Source organism: Peromyscus californicus, unplaced genomic scaffold (assembly GCF_007827085.1).
Source record: "Peromyscus californicus insignis strain IS unplaced genomic scaffold, ASM782708v3 Scaffold_5__1_contigs__length_169319896, whole genome shotgun sequence".
Lineage (NCBI taxonomy): Eukaryota > Metazoa > Chordata > Mammalia > Rodentia > Cricetidae > Peromyscus > Peromyscus californicus.
In genome coordinates this window covers 141,507,197-141,528,385 of record NW_026294573.1, presented here as the reverse complement: position 1 = coordinate 141,528,385, position 21,189 = coordinate 141,507,197, and the positions used below count along the sequence as shown (strand labels likewise).

At 44.5% G+C, this 21,189-nt stretch overlaps 1 protein-coding gene across 3 annotated transcripts in view; it reads right to left on the bottom strand.

Annotated features, from left to right (window-relative positions):
• Positions 1-18,966, bottom strand: part of Fam110b (family with sequence similarity 110 member B) — a 133,938-nt gene extending 114,972 nt beyond the window's left edge. For all 3 annotated transcript variants that reach the window (XM_052715554.1, XM_052715553.1, XM_052715555.1), the window contains exon 1: positions 18,774-18,966. The gene's annotated coding sequence lies outside the window, so the exon portion shown is untranslated. The remainder of the gene's footprint in view (positions 1-18,773) is intronic.
• Between the last annotated feature and the right edge of the window lie 2,223 nt (positions 18,967-21,189).

Below are 21,189 nucleotides of genomic sequence, written 5' to 3'. Positions count from 1 at the left end.
GGTAGCCCAGGCTGGCCTCGAACTTACAGAGATCCGCCTGGCTCTGCCTCCTGAGTGCTGGGATTAAAGGCGTGCGCCACCACCGCCCGGCACATTTCTCACTTCTTATACCAGAACATTCAGCCTTCATAACCAAGACAGAAGGCCAGATGCTTCTCAACAGTAAACGTTTGTGAATGGACAAGTGAAGTACCAAGTATTTTGTGAACCAAAGCAAGGGCCTCCCTGCATGGCCAGGATCTAGAGACAGCACTCCTGCCTCAGAATGCTATTTACTGGCACATGCCAGCGCCTTGCAATAAGGATCTACAAGAGGAGTGTGTTAGCTCAGCCACAGGGCATGTCTATAAAATAAGATAGGCGGTTTGACTCTGGTTCAACTTTTGATAATTAATGTTTGCTTCATTCTGTCCTCAGGACTCCAAAGAAATCAATATCAGGAAAAATGACTAGGCAGGAAAATTGAGACTATGCAAACTAATGCCTCCACAATATATACTTCAGACCCATGCCCCCATTAATGGCAACTTTGCTACCTTAATAGTAAAACAGGTTAAGAATCTCATACCCAAAGGACTGAATTCATAAGGAGTCTTCTTAGGGACAGAATCCATGTTCAAACACAAAATTCACTCTGTGTCTTATGTTCCCTAAAAAATGTTTCATAAAGTTAACCTTTGAATTCTGTCACGCACGTCCACCATGCTGCACTCTCAAATCAACATAAGTCTTAGGAAAAATATTACTGGTTAGCAAATAAGTAACTGGTTGAAAAAGGTTAGGGCTTACAGCTTAGTGGTCAAAAGTACTTATTTGCCATCAAACAATCCCAGAATAGAAGTTCACTTCTTTTCAGAGTTTTCCTCCATATCAAATAACAATATATTTACTATCACAGAATAGTTAGAATAGTAACAATTATATTTTATTTCCTAGTGGTAACAATGTTATAAATTAGTTTTACACAAGGATCTTCAACTTTCTAGTTCCCTGCATACCACATGAAAACCACTTTTTCTATTCCTTGCTTCTTCCTTGACACTACAAAACTGAACTGCTCACAATCCCAGGTGCCACACTATTTAAGACCTTAGTCCTTGGATTTGATCTGTCCTATCTGCTCATCTAGCTGTCAATCAACTTGCTTTAACAAGCAACTGATGTGGGCTCTCATATGATCTCCAGGACAGCTCTCCTACACACATTATCTTCCTTGCCCTGAGCTGTGTCTCCTCTCTAGAGAACACAGAGGCTCTCTGGAGCACTTCCTGGCACAAGGAATCCCCTTAGGACAGACTTGATGAATAGTCAGAGTTAGGCAGTGTAGCTAGTTTTCCTGCCTGTCCCACAGTCAGGACAAATCTCTCTCACCTGCCAGTCCCAAAGCCGCTCAGACCCGACCAAGTAAACACAGAGACTTATATTGCTTACAAACTATATGGCTGTGGCAGGCTTCTTGCTAACTGTTCTTACAGCTTAAATTAATCCATTTCTATAAATCTATACCTTGCCACGTGGCTCGTGGCTTACCGGCATCTTCACATGCTGTTTGTCATCGTGGCGGCTGGCAGTGTCTCTCTGACTCAGCCTTCCACTTCCCAGCTTTATTCTCCTCCTTGTCCCGCCTATACTTCCTGCCTGGCCACTGGCCAATCAGTGTTTTATTTATTGACCAATCAACACACTTGACATACAGAACATCCCACAGCAAGGCAGTTTAACCATTCTGGGACATAATGAAAGACATACGCACAGGCTCATCCCTGGTCAAAAATTTGACCTATAATCCACAGATCAAACAGTGCCAGGAATGGGGGAGGGCCTAAGCTTGTCCCTCACCACCACTGACACCAGCTCTCTAGCCACCTTTCTGGGCCACTCCACCTGTACCAGCAACCTCAGGAACACCTTGATTGAAGCCTGGTAGGAAACAGTCTGAATCCCAGAGCAGAGTTCCAGAGTCCCCACTGACATGCAAAGGGGAATATAGGTCATTTCAACTGCTAAGCTTTGAGGACACCGTTATGCAATAAGACATAATAAAGCTTTTACTTCAACTTCTTTCTTTCTTTCTTCCCAGTAAAATCTTTTATCTGAAAGTATCTATTTCCCAGGTTACAAAAATAACTAAACCTCATCAAAATGGCATTGGGACTGTTCTACCTCCTTCCAGTCATACTCACCAAAGAGAAGTCAGCCTTCTCAAATGCTAGCTCTGAATATAAGACACCCTACTTGGTTTTGTTGAGCTTGGCAGTCAGATTAAATGGGTCAACTACATAATTAAACCATAAAATCAGAATGGGTTTAATAATGTAACAATAAATAGTTCAATATTGTGGGGGTTACACTGGTTTCCAAATAAAACTAATTTTCATTGTAGAATACACATTCCATTAGATTTCTACTTGAAATCCTCATAATTTTGCAAAAGTTTTGATTTGGTCCACAGGGGACTTTTTGATATAAGGAATTGAGACAGAGTTCAGAAATGGTTACATATTTCCACATATTTTATTAATTTAATATTTTCTAAATCAACTTTTGCTGGAGTAAGAAAAAATATTTCAATATGTAAATTTAACATCTATCTTAAAGTAAAAAAGCATCTAATCCTTTTGAAAATAAAAATATCAACTTGCAAACTAAAAAAAATTAAAATCTTAAGAAAAGGAAAGACAGCCGGGCGGTGGTGGCGCACGCCTTTAATCCCAGCACTCGGGAGGCAGAGCCAGGCGGATCTCTGTGAGTTCGAGGCCAGCCTGGTCTCCAAAGCGAGTTCCAGGAAAGGCGCAAAGCTACACAGAGAAACCCTGTCTCGAAAAACCAAAAAAAAAAAAAAAAAAAAAAAAAAGAAAAGGAAAGACTAGAGTTTCAGTGTAATGCCTTGATTTTTTTATGTTACACTTAAAAATACTTTATTAAAGTAGCGTACACTACAAGATATATTTTCTTTTAAAATGAAAAGTGAAGGTAGCTGGTTTACTTCTGGGTACCTAACATGCTCAGCAAATGACACTTCCAAAAGCAAGTCATAGTTGACCCAGTGTTTCAACTGTGAGAATCTACACAGATTAAGGCAAGTACAAAGTATCTCAGCAAAATCACGTGACTTACTAAGAAGAATGATTCTATCAAAGGTGAGGAACTTTGTTACCCAGTGTGGTGGGACAGACTGTCATCCCAACACTGGGGAGCCAAGGCAAGAGGACACAACTTATGAGCTCAGCTTGGGCTAAACAGAAGATTTCCTTCAAGCCTGGGCTACTGAGCAAGGCTCTGTCTCAAAAAAGTATATGCATGCATACAAACATACACATATGCACTCATGCCTAAGGAATATGGGCTGCATTAGAGGCTCTTGATGAGAAGGCTGAAGCATTCATCACGGGGCTCCAGTCCTGGCAGGGGCTCTGACTATCCCACAGGTCCTCTGTAATATTTACATCCAGGCAACCACCTTTAGACCCCTCCTTCCGGCCTGGGATCTCCAACTGAATGTACTTGCTGTCCCAGTTTTAGCACTGACACCTCACAAGTTAAGTTTTCAACACTGGTTTAGAATCACCAGCAAAGTTCTGGGAAATCCCAAGATTTCAGAAGCCAGGACAGACTGACAAGTTTGTGCCTGAACAGCCAGCCCTCCAGATGACACGAACTACAGTGCAAAGCACTTGCCGGCTCAAGGCTTCCTACAGTGACCTGTGTATAGGTGTATGAGGGAGGATCCTCTCAAATTCCACCAACCCTACTCCAGAAAAGAGGTCACTACACAAAACCATGTGTTCTTCTCTTCATGGGTTGACAGTTCGAACCACGAGGCAGGCGACCTTGAACAGCCTTTGCACAGAGCACTGGTATATCTGTCCTGCCACTTTAGCTCTGATAGCACTAGTTTTGCTTGGGTCTCTTCCAAGTGGGAGAACAGAAGGCAAACTGTAACACTTCCCTGCAGGCACCAGGACCTTAATGCACAGTCAATCCCCCTTCACAGGAGGCCCATGGTCCAGTCACAGTCACAGAGCAAGAACTGGGACTGAAGGTAACAGCTTCACCCCTCCTGCACTTTGCTTCCAAGTGTTTATCAGTTTACAGTGGTGCTAAAGGGAGAAGTGACCTTATTTCACAACAACAAGCCCCTGAGAGTGCTCTGAATAGACTCCTCCACTAACTCTACCATGGAACAGGCCCAGAGCCTCCAGGGCCTGATAAAATCATCCCACAATGGGAAGCAGAAAAGATGTGTTAGAAACAAAGCAGCCACTATAAGGAGCGGGCAAAGCCAACAGGTCCCAGGATGCTGCAGTGTCAGCCTAGGACTGCGGGACAGAGAGATGACTACACTGGATGCTCAAGCTTTCATGCACCCATCCAGCCCCCTTTGCAGAGCAGTTCAGTCTGGACTGAGGTGCCTCTGACCTCAATAGTAGGCTGAAACCTGCCTTCCTACCATTCTCCTTCATGGATTCTGCTTCAGTAATTTAGAGAATACACATTTCTCTAATTCCTAAGAGGGTCTTTCTGCTATAGCAAACTGCTATTGACTCAGCCTAGCAAGTACCAGGCTGGGGCAGTTCCCAAGGAGAGATGGCACAGCAACCATCCGGCACCATAAGCCCCCACATAGGCCTAAAGACAACTATGAACACACACACACACACACACACACACACACACACACACACACACACACACACACATCATTTGTACTATTACAATGGTTTTGGTACTTCCTGATATGATATTTTTTACCTACACAGGGTGAAGATACTATAACAGCAGGAACATGAAGGAAAGAAATCTAGGCTTTAAGTACAGCCCAGGCAGCCTCATACCTAGAGCAGCATACTAATTCCACAATAAACACAGCCTCTAGGAAGGCAGGTCCTGTGAAGACACCAGTGTGAGGGCCTTTACCAGAGGTTGGGGTAAGTAGGCTTAAGGGAGGAGACAGTCAAGTAGACTCAAAGTCAGGGCTGTGAGGGCTACTCCATCACACCAAGCTCAAGAGCATGAGCCCTCAGATACCAGAAAAGAGAAGACACTGCCCAGCACACGACCTCTCCCAAACAACCTGAAGACTGTCTTATCTCTGCACCAATGCCTGTGTTATCAGAGTAGGACCAGCTGAATACTCACGACTGAAAATTCTTGGGACCTAGCTTTCCCAATACCTAGAAGTACTTCAGATTTTGGAAAGTGATATTTTCCTTTTCGATTTTATAATATTCACACAACTTGACTGACAGCATCTCAGGGGGTAGGATGCTTCAAATTCTCAAACTGTTTGGAAGGACAGATTTCTAAAATGTTCATATTTCAGTGTATTCAGATTTTGGAGGGGATCAGGGGATGTTGAATGTGTGTGATAACAACTCCAAGAAAGTCCAGGAAAGTATAGAAACCCAAATGCAAATCTATGGAGCCCTTCTTATCTTCTAGCTTAGTAACCTTATGAAAGAGAAGAGGCATGAAGCCAGCTTAACACGATTTGTGCTTAGGGAGCCCATTCTTGCTTTCAGTTACTACTACTTTCCCTTCTACTAGTACACGGCCATCTGCTTAGCAGAGTGCTGCCAAGAACATGGAGTCAAGGAATTGCAGAGTCTTGCATGTCAGCACTCAGGGGAAATAGCAAGCCACAGCCGTGAAGCACATACTGTCTTGGGTTTTCCTACAAGAAGAAAAAGTAAAATGGAAACAAGTAATGGGCAGAATTGTGACTTTAGCCTAAGAAATCTAGAAAAATTATCATTCCAGCTAGCAATTAGTATAAAAAGTGATGAGTTACTATTTTGCATTGTCTTTTCAAATTAAATCTTCAAACTTGAGTATAGTTTCACATGTGCAGGATGCCTCGGTTCAGGACAGCTACATTTTCAGTGCCTGGTGAGCAGGTGGCCAGTGGTCCCCCATAGCAGTCAGCACAAGTGTGGCCTGCTAGTGCTTCCCCAAAAGATCAAGGCATTCATCTCCACTGTAACACATCTTCCATGCTCCAAAATCTCTCAGGATATAATTCCTCGTTCCTACTGAAAACTCCTTCAGCACATGAGTGATTACAACACTTCTTCCATGCTCCAAAATCTCTCAGGATGCATTTCCTCATTCCTACTGAAAACTCCTTCAGCACATGAGTGATTACAACACTTCTTCCATGCTCCAAAATCTCTCAGGATGCATTTCCTCATTCCTACTGAAAACTCCTTCAGCACATGAGTGATTACAACACTTCTTCCATGCTCCAAAATCTCTCAGGATGCATTTCCTCATTCCTACTGAAAACTCCTTCAGCATGTGAGTGACTGACTACCCACCTTGACCTATACATAAGGCCCACACACACAACAGCAGAGAGTTAAGTCTGAACCAGATGGCCAGCAGACTCAGCTGGCTCCATTAGGACTGGCATTCTCTATTGCCAGGCAAAAATGTACTTTATGCCTCTGCATTCAGGCTACTCAAGCATCATGAAGATATGATTACTTCCTTTGTTCTTTTTATTCAGAACACAGAAGGTCAAAGAAAATTAGAGAGAAGACATCATAACAGAAGGCTTTTAGAATGACCAGGGAGCATAAAACACAAAAGAAGCAAAAAGAGCTTCAGGCCAAGGAAAGAACAGGTGTGGAGGGTGAGATGGTCGGGAAGAGGACTGCAGACACTGGCCCAAGCCAGGGAAGACCCGGGAAAGTACACAACACTTTAACAGCCTGGGAGTGTGACCAGAAGTCAGTGCAGCAGAGGTAGGAAGATGAGAAAAGAAAAGACTCCCAAGGTAGAAACTATGGTAGAGGTACCCCAAGAATGCGGAAAAGACCTGGGCAGGGCAGAAATGTCAGGGTTGAGGCATGAGGGGGCATGTGGCTGAGGGATCCAAAGGGTTCTCAGTTTCCAGAAAGCTGCCCAGCATGATGAAAAACGTCTGAGGGGTCTGTCCTGTCCTTAGCATGCAGAGTGGAGGCCCTGGCTCACGGGTGCACGCCTGCCAGGAACCTGGCTCAGTTAAGGGAAAGACTTTACCCCTTTCTAGGATAGTGTCCTGTTTTTATTGTTGTTGTTGCTGTTGCTGTGATAAACACTATTATCAAAAACGACTTGGGGAACAAAAGGGTTTGTTTGGCTTACAGGTTACAATTCATCCTCAAGAGAAACAAAAACAGGTCCTGAAACATGGCGAGGAGGAACAGTGTTCCACACTTCCTCAGCCAGGTTTCCATGACAGCCCAGGACCACCTGCCCAGGGGAGGCACTGCCTGCAGCGGGTGTGCCCTCACTTAGCAGTCAAGATAACATCCCACAGACATCCCCACAGGCCAACCTAGTGGAGGCAATTCCTCAAATGAGATCCCTTCTTCCAAGGCGTATAGAGGGCCGCTTCCAGTCAACAAAAGCTTGTGGTTTCACAAGCCTCTACAGAGGTGCAGCTAATCCACTGAAAACTCCCTGAGCATAAAGTGCTGCTGCCATGTCACTGCTGAAGCTTCAGGAACATCTCGTGTCTGCAGAACGAAGTCTCTCATCAGCCTGCTGTTGCTTTACACATCTAAATGCAGGGGAAACAGGCATTCTGACTCAATAGTCGGTAACCTTAAAGCACCCAGGCTGCTAGTCCAGTAGATGGCATTTTATAAAATAGCATAGACAGAGTGTCTTATAAACAGACATTTACTTCTCAGTCTGTAGATAAGAAGTCCAAGTCTAAGGGGTCTACAGATGTGCTGTCTGGTAAGGGTCTACTTCCTGGGTCATATATTGTAGCTTACCACTATATCCTCAAGAAAAGAAAGATACAGGAAGGCTCTCTGGCTCTTTTATGACGGCACTAAGAGCATCTGTAGAGTCCTCCCTCCTGACTCAATCACACCCCAGATCTCCCCAATATCAGCACTTTGGGAATTAAAAGTAAAAATATATCAAGTGCATCAACTATAACATGGTGCACTGTGCTAAAAAACAGTGCCAGTAACATATACACAATTGTAAAGGTCGGCCTCATTTTTGTAAGTATGAGGATTTTTTTTTAGATGGACTTAAGGAGGAACACATCAGTCATAAACAATCAAATGCTTTTAATTTAGTAATACTGAAAAATACTAAAGCACCTGCTTCCTTAGTAGAATTTCCCATGTTGGATTAAAAATGTTCTTGCTATCAGACCAAATCTATTTGATGTTGAAATCAGATCATGTATATTTACAAGTTTCGAAACACTTCCCCCACTTTAAATCTCAAAAACAAATAACAATGAAAACGACAAATCAAGTATAATTATGAAACACTGCTTTTATACCTTAAACATGAATGGAAGCAATACCAGGTACTAACCATAAAGTAGACAGACACCTGGTCCATGATCATCAACACACTATTCCTTGCCTCATTGAGTAGGGAGAAGGGTACCAATGACACACTCTTTTCCTTTGCCAGACAATCTATACCAGACGAAAACATGTGTACCCTGATAAACTTCTGTCTCATAGAAGACACACACAAAACCAGAGCATCTCTGCAAGATGCAGCCATCAGCCGAGGAGTGCAGCTCTGTAAGATGCAGCCATCAGCTGAGAGCAGCTCTGTAAGATGCAGCCATCAGCTGAGTTCATGGCAGATTTGCTGGAGGAAAGGAAGTGCTGCAGCAAGACAGCCCAGAAGACCTACAGAGGATCAAGACTTAGGGGACCTAGTCGGCTCATGTCAACTGACTGGGGAAACTGCATCTTCCCAGAATGATTTTAAAGATTCACCTAATTAGTGAGACACACTGATCAGACCACAGGTACTCGAGAACTACAGATACAAGCCAATCTGAATGACCTACAGGGTACCCAGATATTTCAGCTCTGCATTACTACAGTTGTGCCAGTGTTTTCAAAGGAGGTTATCACTGAATTGGGGGACTAGGTACAGCAGCTGGCCCACCACAAAGTGGGTGGGCATTCGATAACTACACAAAACAAAAAGGTGCAAGAAGATTGAATTCATTCATATTCTTCCCCGGTTCCCTCTCTGCCTGGCTGCTTGAGCTGAGCATCTGTTGGCCTGACCTTGGTCTGTAACCTACACTACTGGTTGCCCTTGTTTCCCCAGCTTGTAGACAGCAGACCATGGGACATGTCAGGCTCCCTAGTCACATGAGCCACTTGCGTATATTGTATTTGCCACTGATTCTGCTTTCCTGTAGAGCCCTGACTACTGCAAGGCATAGGCATTAACGCTGTCAGATAAAATGCAAAACCGGAAGATGAAGATACTTAAGTATTTCAGACACAAAACGCGTGAATATTTGTTGCTGTCCGTGCACTTAATTAAAAGTTTCTGTGATATGGTTTCTTTATCTCTAACTCTCAGTACCTAAGAACCAGAATGCTTCATGTGGAGAAATGATTCCAGAAAACCCCAAGGGAAACAGCAACTGGGGATTAACAAGGAAAACAGCCCAGTCCTGTGCTAGCAAATGCTGAAAGGAGAAAAACCTGCAGGAGAAATCAGATAAGCAAGGAAGGAAAAGTCACGTGGGTTGAAACGCAACTCGGGTCACACAGATGGGAGGGCAGAGCCACGTCTACTGGAAAAAAATGCAGCTCAGATGCTCATACTAAACAAACACAGCGCGCGATCTCCTCCTCTCCCTCTCCCCCCTCCCCCCCTCTCCCTCTCTCTTTTTCCCTCTCCCCCTCCCTCTCGCTCACTTTCTCCTCCTCTCCTTGCTTCATAGAGGGCTTCCCTCCCTCCCTGCCCCCAATCTGGCACATGAGGGACTCTCATCACCTCTAAGGAAAAGTTCTTTTTTTTTTTTAATTCAAGCAGTTCCTGTAGACCACAAATCATTCCTGGTACTACTTAAGAATATTTCAAGTACCAACAAAATAAATATGTGCTTAGTGATAATATTCTCTATAAATATAAATTTATATCCAAGAACTACTATAAAATCTTTAATAAATCAAAGAACTAAGTTTCTACATAGTCAGCCTGTCCCCTCAAAGCCCAAGTCACCAAACACAATGGGTTTGGCTGCATCCCGCGGAGCTCTGAGCCAGGTTTGCAGCCGCGCTGGAACCACAGACAGTGCAGAGCATCACAGCCAGGCAGTGAGGAGCCAGTGCTCACTTCTCCCATTCGTCTATGGTCACCACACAAGAGCAAAGTTTGACTGGGACGAAAAACACAGCATTCCAATCAATGATCATTTTGAAAGCACACAGGGCAACGAGAAGTTAAAGGATTTTTAAACGCACAAAGCACAGCCAAATCTATAAAGAGCCTCCCAGTTCAACAGTGAAAATACACACACACACACACACACACACACACACACACACACACACACACACACACACAATCATCATTTGTCAGTAGTCCTCACTTACCGACTGCCCACTTTCCAAAAGTTTATTATTCATTGTTTTGAAGTGCTGTGTGTGGGTAGCATCCAGGACCTCTGCATGCTAAGCAAGTGTCACCAACTCAAGCTGTTTCCAACAAGAATGGGAATGGTGGCGCTTGGTAAGCTAAGGAAAGAAAGGCGACTGATGTGGCTGCATGTATGAGGTGACTAAATGTGTACATTTAAGCACATCCTTGATTATGGGGTGTTTGCACAGCGTCTGAACTTTGTGTTTTATTTACCAGACTTCACAAAAAAAGTATGCAACAAGCAATAAGTAAACCCTCGAAAGACTAAAAGGTTAGAGACTACACAAATTCTGTTATTTCTAAAACCAGCATGATTTCCTTCTGAAAGCCATGATAGCATTTAAAACAAAGCACCAACAGGTCACAGCAATGGGGACAGTACCTACAGTGACAGAAAACAACTAAGCAGGAACTGGGGAAATAATAATAATAATAATAATAATAATAATAATCCACAGTCCAGAGTAGCGGCTGATAGGGTCTGTCACCCAGTGTCAAGGTATGGAGAATGCAATGGCCCCACTGTCTTAGGCAATGGGACTAGTTTAATAAGCACCGGCTGCTTTCGCACAGGTGACACTTCCCTACTACATTCATTCCCATCGCTTTTTAAATTTTTTATTGTTTTTATTTATGGGTATATGTGTCTGTGTAAATGCGTGTCACATGTGTGCATGCCCATGGAGGTCAGTAGAGTACGTCAGATCTCCTGGAGCTGGAATTACAGGCCACCTGACATGTGTGCTAGGAACCCAGTTCAGGTCCTCTGGAAGGGCCATGAGTGATCTTAATCACACCATCACACCCAATCACTCCTTCAGCCCACTCCTATGATTTCATTATGTAACGATCAGGTATCTGTAAGCAGTACCAGGCCTTCAGTGACCTGTGGTGACATTCAGCTGAAAGAACAAACAAGCCACTGCAAATCCACTGCCCTCAAGAAACTCTTGCTTCTAAGTACAACCTCCTCTTCCCTCCACCCTCTCCGTCCCCAGACTCTGAAGAACAGGTATGCACAGTCGGCTGAAAAGTCAGTCACTTCACAGCATATGCTGTGATAAAGGACACGATCACCACTTGACTCCAGGCCTTTTGGCTGGGTCACCAAGATCCCAGAGGACAAGGGCCTCCTCGCCAGGAGCAGGGCAGTGCAGCCGGCACCATGTGGCCAACCACAGTACCAGACACTGCACAGCCTGCAGCTCAAGTGTGAACATGAATTTCAACTTAAGGAAAGGCGGATTCAACACACAAACAACAAAATACATGTGAAGTTTTGGTTAGGGATGAGGGCTATAAATGAAACCCATCAGTGCAGCTGGGAACGGGGCTACTACTCTAGCTTCAGCAACCATGGAAAACCTGATACAGTAGCTTTTGTCCTGTGATCCATTTGATGAAATCCTATGACTGGGAAGGAATAAGGCACAGAACCCATTAGAGAGAAGACTAGAGTTCTGCACTTTGTAAGCGTCTCACCTAACTCCCACAGTGGTCTTGGAAGTAGGTATGGTAGCCATTCCCATTTTAAAGACAAGGAACTGAGGTCTTGCAGCCTCGGGGACCAGCTGAACCCCCACTGCCAGTCTGCACCCCACACTGACTGCACTGGGAGACCCTCCCTCTTCTCAAAGAACCTACTTGCTGTTTGCTGGCTACAAATACACTTTTGACCTGGGATCCCCAAGGCCTCAGCCCACCCAGTGACCTAACAGAGGAACAGTGTGGATCTCCCAGGTCTGTCCCCATTTAGGGCCAGGCACAGGCACTACCCAGAACCCAAACATGCACAGAGGGTCAGAAACTCCCTGAATCATGGCGAATCTGGCATTCCCAGTTTCCTAGTCTCTGTGATACCAATCATCTAGATGTAAATGCAATGCACATGTCTGCAGTGGTATTTGCTCTGCCCATGATCTTAGGCTTATATAAAGCCCTGAAGGAGGCGGTGCTTCTTGCCGTTATGGACCTTTGAGCCGTATAGCCCAAGGTCATGGGCGCAGCAAATACCACTACACATCTCCCTCATGTGCATGTGAAGCACACAGAAGAGTCTTCATACCTTGTGTAGTTTTCTGCAGCAGTTTCTGAGTAGCAGGCAGGTGCTTCCTCAAGGCCTGATCTTTCTCTCAAGGTCCTCCCAAACACAGGGCTTCATTTACTTCAGTCAGAGACAAATGGTAAGATAAAAGCCAAAAAGCCCTTGAAGGTTAATCTGTAGAGCAGGCTGCATGTCACTGATCACAATGCATACATAATTTCCTATTTCATGACCTGAAATTGGGACCCACATCACAACTGGTATTGTATCACAGTCCAAGTGACATTGTAGTTCTATCCCAGTGGCATGGACAGTGATGATATGTAGCTAGAGTGTTCCTGCCTGTCCCACAGTCAGGACAAATCTCTCTCACCTGCCAGTCCCACAACCGCTCAGACCCGACCAAGTAAACACAGAGACTTATATTGCTTACAAACTGTATGGCCGTGGCAGGCTTCTTGCTAACTGTTCTTACAGCTTAAATTAATCCATTTCCATTAATCTATACCTCGCCACATGGCTCGTGGCTTACCGGCATCTTCACATGCTGTTTGTCATCGTGGCGGCTGGCAGTGTCTCTCTGACTCAGCCTTCCACTTCCCAGCTTTATTTTTCTCCTTGTCCCACCTACACTTCCTGCCTAGCCAATGGCCAATAGGTGTTTTATTTATTGACTAATCAGCAACACATTTGCCATACAGAACATCCCACAGCAATGACATGTCTCAAAATTGGAGGTGTGTCAGGTGAGGAGGAGAACTCAGAATCCCACAGACACCAGGCCCCTCCACCTCCTCAGCTTTCCTCTAGTCTAACAAACACTGATCCTCCCCACCCCAATACCTTGGTAATGGCTTTTTGCTCCCACTTTTCTCCAAAGATCCACTGTCTGTCCTCCTCCCCACAACGGAGTTTCCAAATCTGCAAATTAAAGCCAGGTCCTCTTGGAATCAATCCACCATCTCCCATCACACACACACACACACACACACACACACACACACACACACACACACACACTGGGTCTACAAAGCCACCAGCTGACCTGGTTCCTTTGTCTCTTGTCACAAAGGTAGAAGTTCTGTCTGTCACAGGGTCATTGCATAAGCCATCCCTATGATCAAACATCCTTCAAATGTTGCCTTTTTTTTTTTTAAACTCTCAGCACTCACTAAAGTTCTCAATGAGACTCTCCAAAACCACATACCCCAGTTGGGAAGTCTTCCCCATTCTCAACTGCACTTGTTATACCTTTAAGGTAGGTTTTTGTATATTCATTTAACTCAGTGGTTCTCTACCTGTGGATCGTGACCTCTTTGGGGGGTCACATATCAGATACCTGCAATCAAATATGTACATTACGATTCATAAAAGTAGCAAAATTACAATTATGAAGTAGCAATGAAAATAATTTTATGACTGGGGGGTCACCACAACATGAGGAACTGTACTAAAGGGTCACAGTATTAGAAAGTTAAGAACCACTGACTTAATTTATTGTATTTTCCCACTTTGCTCTCTAAAGCCTCATGAGGCTAATTTTGATTGACAGGATCCAAAATCATCTTGGCAATGAGCTTCAATCACACCAAGAAGAGCTTGTTGAGGATAGCTTAGCTTCTGAACATGACTGAAGGATGCTCTTGATTTTCAGTTAGATAAAGTGGGAAGACCTACCCTAACTGTGGGCAGGACCATTCCCTGGGCTTCTCTCCTGGACTGCATAGATGGAGAAAGCCAGCAAAGCAGAAGCCTCACCTCCTCCTGCTTCCTGACTGTGGTTGCAATGTGACCACCTGCCTCATGCGCCTGCCTTTGTGATGTCCCAGGAATTGTAAGCCAAATAAATCTTTCTCCTTTAAATTGCTTTTGCATATACTGAATCATAGCTACAGGACTCACAGTTAAGGGACAAGTAACTAATAATAAAAGCCAGGAACTGAAAGGGACCACATCTTTCCTGGCTAGGGTTTAAATTAAAAAAAAAAATCTGGCACACAATAAATCCTCTGCAAATAATTTTTAATATATTAACTATAATAGGACAAATTATTAACTGTGTTCTTTTGCATAATTACTTCTTTTTTATTACTAAGTTTATGGGACCAAAGCACCGCTGGCGAGAATGGTCATTTTGAAGTATTACCCATGATTTTTCTTTAAGAAGACACCTAAAAAGATGAAAAAACTTCTAATGTCAGTAGGAGGAGAAAAAAAACCCTGCTTTTTGTTACAATTCAAACACCCCCAAATCCCATGTGCTTAGGGTTGTGTTTTAAAAGGCCTTATCTGGAACTGGACAATTTCAAACCACACTGATCTTGGCCTGATGCACAAACCACACCACGGAATTCTTTCAGTTCTTCAGAAACCAGTCTGCTAAATGGCAGTTTCCTCATGCTGAGGTGTTCTTTGAATTTGCATCCAAAACGTTTACAATTTTCATATCCCCACTCTAAAGCCAGTTGAAAATTGTGTTGTTGTGCATACCACCACCACCACCACCACCACCACCTTTTTTTTCCATTGACAATGCTAGGGAATAAAAAGTAAGCAATCTGTTTGGCTGCTAAGCTTTAAATGAATAGGAGAGTGGGAGAAGTCAAGGCTCATAAGCACAGGTCCTTATGTAGTCTACTCATGAGATAAACTGTATCACATGAAAAAGACTAAGGTCCTACTCAGTACCTTCTCATACACAAGAAGAAACCAAAGGTGTCAAAATAGGCATATATATTGTATAAGTTTATTAATTTTACAACACAAAAGCATCATTAAGAAACCTGACCAAGTTGGCTACAAACAAGATGAAAAAGGACTGTGGCAGAGTAGAAAAGGTTGGCCGGTATCTTAATTATTGTCATCATTGGTATGAACAATAAGAAAGTACATTCCCACAGCTATCATTCAGTTTTTCTATGTCCATCATCCCATATCAGATCTTTCATTGCCAAAATCACAGTTTCATCAAGCTTTCAGGACAGCATGACAGCATTATGTCTGAGTCACCTGCTTTTTTCAGGGGTTCCCGAGTACTACTTATTTATATTACTATTTGTATTCCTGTAGGGTGGTGGACTCAGAAACATCACTCATCTTTTTCAAAGAAAAACAGTTAAGTTAGGCTCTGCCTCAACTGTCGGAAAAAAAAAAAAAAACAAGCAGTGACTGGAAACCAGAGAAGGGATTTGCTTCAACCCTCACAGTCTTATCTAGCAGATGAAAGTGTTCATCATAAACAAGCTCCCTGAGGAAGAAAACATCATAATGCTAAATGGAGAGCTGGGGCTGTCATGACCAAAAGCCCCAAACAGACCCAATGTCTAAGCCATCTTTATTAGCCTTTTATCTAATTCAAAGACACTCAACTGCCATCCTCCTCAACCAAAACAAGTCATCTTTGCCAGGCATTATGAGATTCCTCTGGGGTTAAAGAAAAAAAAAAGACAGCTGAATTTCTCCTAGTTTTGGACTGTTTGATGATCAAGCATTACCCAGAAAATCCAAATCCAATCACTGAGTGATGAGATTTGTTGATCCCAAACTCCAGGAGAAAGGGGCAGTCAGCTCCAGCAACTGAGGAAGGCAAAGCTTTTCCTCACTGGGCTCTGGTACTTAAGACACATCTCACCACTTAGTAGCTATGAGTCAGACACGTCACTCTATTCACTCACAGAAAGCAGATACCAGCAAAACTCCTGGCTGTTAGAGGAGTAAGAGAAAGTCTAGAGATATGCTGCGTGCAGAACTGGCCTTCAGAGATAACCGATGAGGAGCCAGAAAACCCTTTCCTGAGTGCACTTATTCACTTCCTGGCCTGAGTGCTCACACAGCCCGGGTCCCATGCAGCACAGAATAAATTCAAAGTCTTCACCTTGAATATCAATTCTCACTGCAACATACCAGGACCCAGGAAAATGATAAGAAGCAACAACAACAACAAAAGAGCAGGGGAACAGACCCTAAGACAGGCTTCCCAAATGAATTCAAAGTGCTACCAGGCTCCTTACTATTTATTTTTGTGTTGGAAGAAGGAAAAGTCAAGAGTAGCTGGAGAGGCTCTTAGCTTAGGTTAGTCCACCTAACTCTAACATGGAGAAACAAAAGAGAAGAGCACAGCTAATAATTTTCATAAGCAATGTACATTTAACACCTAGAACATTATAGGGCTCTCAAGAGAAAACATTCTCTAGGTAAAAACACAAGAAGAACCTTAAGAAGCCACATCAGTCCTAACACTTACACATGCCTGTGTCTGTACTGCGGATTTTTTCAGAGCGAGGCAAGCAGTGGCGCTGATTAATCAATCCCTGATTTAAGCATACCTGTGCTGTGGCTGGGCTCCCAGCGTTCCCCACAGCACCACCTACTGTTGAGGGTCTGTACCTACAGCAGCTCCGATTGTGGAGGACCCCAAGACTCCAAAACATTGAAAAATGAAAAAGATTGTCACTTCAAAGTCAATGGTGGAGACAGAAGGTGAACTGATACCTAACTGACGATCACATAAAATATATAAGTTGTAAGCACCATTTTTTGGTTACTGAAAATGGCAGATGGGTAGCTTCATTTTTTTCTCAGTTATTGGGCCTATAGATCTTGATCCCTAGAGTCACGGACATGCTCTAAGACGGTGGTCACACAGGGAGTACATTCATCTTTCATTAATGACAAGCATGGTGAGCGTCAAGTAACTGCTAACAATGTGAGTTTTCCAACTAGAATTGAAATTAGTATTCTAAACCCTGAGAAGGGGTGATTTGACGAAGAGGCTCACAGCAGAGGTTTTCCCTTACGTTTAAGCCCTTCATAGACAACAGGTCCCTTAGAGATAACCAGTACCTGTTATGAAACCCACTAGGCCACAACTGGATTGGGACTCATAGACCCGACAAGTAATCCTCCCTTCCCAGCCACTGAGCATACACAGAGCCAGCAGCTTGTCAGGCCCCCGCAAAAAGCCCCATCTCCATTCTGATTTAAAATTATATCACACTCAAAATAGACAGACCACACTTTAAAAGATTTGGGATGCAAACAAACAAAGGAAACATTTTTTTTTCTGAGCAATAAAAACATGAATTGAAAATAAAAACAAAAATAAAACTAGCTGATATTTCTCTAGTTCTGCTTCCAGGCCTTATGTGAAGGCCTTTGCAGATTTCCAGGTTCAAGAAGTAATGTCATCCCTGTGTTCAATACACGGTTTAAGGCGAATAATTCAAGAAATGTCACTGATTAAATGTAATGGGGTAAATCAATGGCATGTTACCAGTAACCTACTCTTATTTTTAAATAACTATGCTTAATAAATACCTCATTTGAACTACCAGGTCTCAATACCACAAAAATGGATACAAATACAAATAATAATAATAACAACAACAACACAGTACCGTCACATGACTTAGAATGGTGGGTGCTAAATAACTCTTTAACACCAACAGAGGAAATGAAAATGGAAGTCATATTATTCATACAGAAAAAATGCTGATTCTGCTATCATATTCCTCTGCAAAAACAGACTCGGCAGTCCTCACAAGCCGGCCATGCACTGTTGTCACAGATGTGCGCCAGATTTGCACAGGACATAACTTGGCTGTGGGAGAAACCCGGAGTCGGCCCGAGTCTTAGGCAGGAAAGAATGCCTGTTCTTTCTTGGAGAGGGTGACTGTCAATAAATCCGAACAGCAACTTGAAAGGGTTAAAAAAAACTAGGCGTCAGGTGGTTTTATTCCCACTTTGGGAAGTAATAAAGCAAAGTTATCTCCTCTTCCTTCTCCATTAGCCAGGATGGAGAGACTTGTCACTGCCCCTTACACCATCAGGCTCCTGCTCTAACAAAAGGAGGGCAGCGCGGACACCCAGCTTTCCACAGCCTGGCATTGTCGCCAAGTTATGAGCGCCGCTAGGTGACAGGGGCACGAGTGAGCCAGGACCAATTTTATGTATTTCCAACCTGCATGCATTCAAAGAAGGTAAAGACAACCGAGCTGTGGGAGGGAGGACTGGAGGGGGGGGGGGCACGGGGGGCAAACAAACTTTCAAAGCCCGGGGATCTGCATTCCCGCAGGAACCGGCAGCACACTGGCGTGCCCACGGGATGACCTGGGTGGGGACGCAGCACGGAGAGGGCCGGGGGCCGTCGCGTCCTCGCCCACCCTTTCCCCAGCAGCTAGCGCTCCTTCAGAGCCTGGGCCTTGATGCCCGGCTGGGCGCAGGGCGAACAGCCGGGCCAGGCTCCCGGAGCCCAGGCCCGGTAGGAGCAGGACCCCGAGCCGCACTCCCACCCGCCAGCGCCCCAGCTTACCTTAGCCGAGCTCCGGCCCCTGAAGGCAGCCAGGCCAGGGACCAGGCTCCAGAGATCGCGAGGAGGAGCTTGGGCCCCGCTGGGCACTGCAGGCCGAGATGAAGCGGCCGCCGGGTCCTCACCGCCGGCTCCGAGCGGCCCGCGGTGGCCGAACGGGCCCAGATCGCGCGGCAACGGAGGGCTGGGCTGGCCGCCGCCGCGTTTGCACCTCCGCACCGAGGGGCGGGATCAGGCAGGCTCCGCGGGAGAGCGAGGGAGGGAACTTGGAGCCAGTGGCAGCGGCCCGGAGCTCGTGTCCCTGCGCAGCCGGCACGCCCCCAGAGTGCCCGCCCCCAGCCACCTTCCCGCCCCACCCCCTCCGCACCCTGCACTCCTCCCCGCTCTCCTCCGCCCCGCCCACCTGTGCCCAGGCCCTGCTCCCATCAGCCCCACGCCCACCCGGTGCCCCCGCTGCCCCACTGCTCCCACCCTCGAGAAGCCGCCCTGGATGTGACTTTCCCACCCCAGAACAGTGCAGACCAGGCTATGTATGTACCTAGAACCTGTGTGCAGATGTGATGAGCCCACCTGATAGCCCCTTCTGGAAGATCTTGGCGCCCATCTCCTAACTCCACGTGGTTAGTACCAGGCTTTTCTCCGTGGGCAGGAAGCATCCAGGAAAACTAAGCACGTTCTAATTGAGTTTCGCTAGTAGGAAATCTAAAAGTTAAAATCCATGCTTATCAAAGTGACCGTAAATTCGGAGATTGGGGGTCAAAATATATTCCTCGCAAAATATTAAGCAAAATTTCTCTATTTTTAACCCTTAGTATTTTGAAATGCAATAGGACATTTGTGTGGTTTTCTCTGAAAGGCCATTTATACATATTTAAATTATGCAACTCTTAATTCCTTCTAGTTCGGGAATTATAAAATAAAAGTCAGATTTCTATAATAAATTTCTGGCTATTTGCAAAAGTATTGTGTTAATAAGTGACATAATGTTAGACTTTGAGTGAAACTTTGGCATGCAAATGAGTTCCTTGTCAGTAAATTACACTGTAGCCTCCATTCCTACTCCAAACCCAGTGACAGTGGAATGAAGCTATTTTTCATCATTACCATAGCAAATGAAGGCAGTTTCCATGCAGAGCAGACCCTCCCTGGCCCAACCCCACCCCCACCACACACAAACACACACACACACACACACACACACACACACACACACACACTTTAGTCCTTATTTGCTCCTAGCCTCTTCCCATTGTGTATGTGAGACACAAACCTCAATTTCTGGTGCCCAGGAGAGCCAAGTAAAGTATATCTTGTCCTCTGGACATAGAGATGGGAGGCAGGAGTTCTTTCTCCTAACTGAGTCATGTAAGCCTGCAACAGCTGAGTGTACCCCAGCAAAGAACACCACTATGCCAGAAGAAAACCACGGTAAGCAAGAGAGCCAGGGAAACCCACCTATCAACCAGCTTTGCTGTCTGAAGCATCCAGACAGAGCATCTGAGGATGAGCACAGTGAATTGCCTTTCTTGCTTATGAAGTTTTTCCATAGACTCCCTTTCAAAATGTTGATTTACAAAATCATAGAAGATTGTCCTGTGCTTTGGAAATCAGAAATATAACTAGTGCGTTCTAGCTTTTGTGTTGCCCAAATCAAATTATTTCTTTATAATGCAGTATAGGCCAAGAGGTCACTTAAACGAAGTCCTGGGTTTTAGTAAGATTAAGATTTTTCATTGAGGGTAACCTTACTTTTCATTGTAGAATTAATGCACCCATGCTGTTCTTATCATAATCCAAACCCAAAAAGAGATGTGGTCAGAGAACAAGAGGCAAACAATAAGGTCTAAACCAGAACCTCCTGGCAAATTTTCTTTTATCAGTTAGTACAATAAAATGTACTTTTGCAACCTCGCACTGTCTGCTGGTCCAGAATTTGTCTTTTCAAGACAAAATCTGAAGGGCTACTAAAGTCTTCTGGGGATTTGCCACACTAATTTTTAAACTAGGAATGTTCCCGTACTTGAGTGTGGTTCCAGAGAAGTGGGCCATTGGCCTATGTGTGGAATTCATTTGTTTCACAAAGGTTTTTGTCTCTGAAAGTACTCAAACAGGCATCCACAGATGCAGTTTCTCAGTATTAGCCACAGCCTGATTGCTGGATTTACTTCGTGTGGGAGAATAATATAACATCTAAAGGACGGGGATCAGGGCCTCATTGTTTCTCTGCACGGGTAAGAACCTAGTCTTTCAATCACTAGTGAAATTTCAAAGATAAACGCCTGTGAGCTGAACAGCAATGTACTGTAAACAGATAAGCCTCCCACAGGAGAGACAAGGAAGAAATCATGACTCAGCAGCTTAGAAGCAACCAGGAGGAAAAGAACAGGGGTGTCCAAGCCCAGCCCCCAGGGGCATCTGG